Below are 1,965 nucleotides of genomic sequence, written 5' to 3'. Positions count from 1 at the left end.
CTCTTGGAATTTTAACTGATCTGTCAGCTAATTGCAAAGTGACGGAGGTTGGCTTCAACTCACCTAAACCAAGTTGCTCATATACAGAATATGGCAACAAATTCACACTCGCTCCTAAATCTAACAATGCTCGCTCTATCCTAAAGTCGCCTATGATGCATGAGATGGTTGGGCAACCTGGATCTTTATACTTAGGGAGAATATTGTGCTGCAAAATAGCACTCACATTTTCAGTTAAAAATGCCTTCTTCTTAACATTTAATCGGCGTTTGACGGTACACAAGTCCTTCAAAAATTTGGCATATGAAGGTACTTGTTTGATTGCATCAAGAAGAGGTATGTTGATTTTTACTTGCTTAAAAAGCTCAAGAATTTCAGAATTAGGTTCGAGCTTTTGCAACGGCTTTAATTGTTGTGGAAAAGGTGGAGGAAAAGGGCATTCAACTTTCTCGGTAGAAGTTGGAACCTCAATTTCTTCTTTGTCCCTTTCATCAACTTTAGGAGCATCAGAATTAGAAGTGGCCTGCGGTTTTAATGGGACGGTATGATCAATGACTTTTCCATTACGCAAAGTCATGATACTCTTTGCATGTTCTGTATGCGAACTAGAAAGATCCGTATTATTACTACCGTGCACTTGTGGGTTAGGTTGGGGTTGAGCTGGAAGCTTACCCTTCTCTTGGGTACTTAGGACGGTAGTCAACATTGACAATTGGTTCCTTATGTCTTCAAAATTTCGAGTATTTTGAGCATTGATATTAGCTTGACCTTGTAGAAAAGTTTGTATGGATTGCAAGGTATCCTCAATATTTGGCTTTTGAGAAGGTGATGGTGCATAAGTAGGATGTGCAGGTGGAGGAGCTAAATGATGTGACTGTTGAGAGTGATCGTTTCTCCACCTAAAATTTGGATGATTCTTCCAACCAGGGTTATAGGTATTCGAGTATGGATCGTTATAAGGCTTTTGGTAGGAGTTCATCGCATTTGCTTGATCGTGCAAGACTTCTTTGAATGCTGGTATGGTGGGACAATCTGTAGTAGTATGACCCGACATATCGCAGATACCACAACATTCGTTTCTAAGCTCTATAGTCTTGACAGGCTCAACCTTCCTAAGCTCAATTTCTTCTACCTTCCTAGTGAGGGCTGCCATTTTAGCATGAAGATCATCCTCAGTTCTGAGGTTGTAAAGGCCTCCCTGTACAGAGTTAGTAGGCTTAGGTAAAGACTTGGTGTTTCTATCCCCGTTATCCCAAAGTTGGGCAGTCTCAGCAAGAGAATCCAAATATTCCCACGCCTCATCAGGGTGTTTTTCTAAAAATCTACCATTGCACATGGTTTCTACAAATTGTTTTAACTGTGGAGATAAACCTTCATAAAAGAAGCTAATGGTTCTCCAAGTTTCGAACCCGTGATGAGGGCATGAGAGAAGAAGGTCTTTAAATCTTTCCCAACATTCATAAAATGTTTCATTATCTTTTTGTTGGAAATTGCTAATATGTCTTTTTAAAAAGTTGGTCCTTTGTGTGGGGAAGAACTTCTTTAGAAATTCTCTCTGCATATCTTGCCAATTTCTTATTGATCTAGGTCGCAAAGAGTTTAGCCATGTTTTGGCCTTATCCTTTAGAGAGAAAGGGAACAATGTCAACTTGAGGACATCCTCGGTGACATTTGGCACTCTAAATGTAATGCTCAATTCTTCAAAATCCTTTAAATGAAGATACGGACTTTCGGACTCTAACCCATGAAACTTGGGCAGCAATTGGATTACCCCTGGTTTGATGTCAAAATGTCCTACATTATCAGGAAAAATTATGCATGAAGGCTGACTAGTCCTAGCCGGTTGTAGGTATTGTCTTAGAGTCATAACATGGGGTTCTCGTTCTCTATTGTGGTGACTCCCAGCATCTTCATTTAGATCAGCCATCTCACAAGGTGTGAGATATTGCGAAGGAATTTTAGAAG

General features: G+C 40.0%; 1 non-coding gene across 1 annotated transcript; it reads left to right on the top strand.

Annotated features, from left to right (window-relative positions):
• Positions 1 to 1,406: 1,406 nt before the first annotated feature.
• On the top strand, positions 1,407 to 1,516 carry LOC120110346. Its single transcript, XR_005511288.1, has one exon. It is a non-coding gene; the product is annotated as a small nucleolar RNA R71 (small nucleolar RNA).
• Positions 1,517 to 1,965: the final 449 nt, after the last annotated feature.

The sequence above is a fragment of the Phoenix dactylifera genome, chromosome 3 (genome assembly GCF_009389715.1).
Source record: "Phoenix dactylifera cultivar Barhee BC4 chromosome 3, palm_55x_up_171113_PBpolish2nd_filt_p, whole genome shotgun sequence".
Lineage (NCBI taxonomy): Eukaryota > Viridiplantae > Streptophyta > Magnoliopsida > Arecales > Arecaceae > Phoenix > Phoenix dactylifera.
Note: the sequence above shows the minus strand (reverse complement) of the source record. Positions and strands in the feature narration are given on the sequence as shown.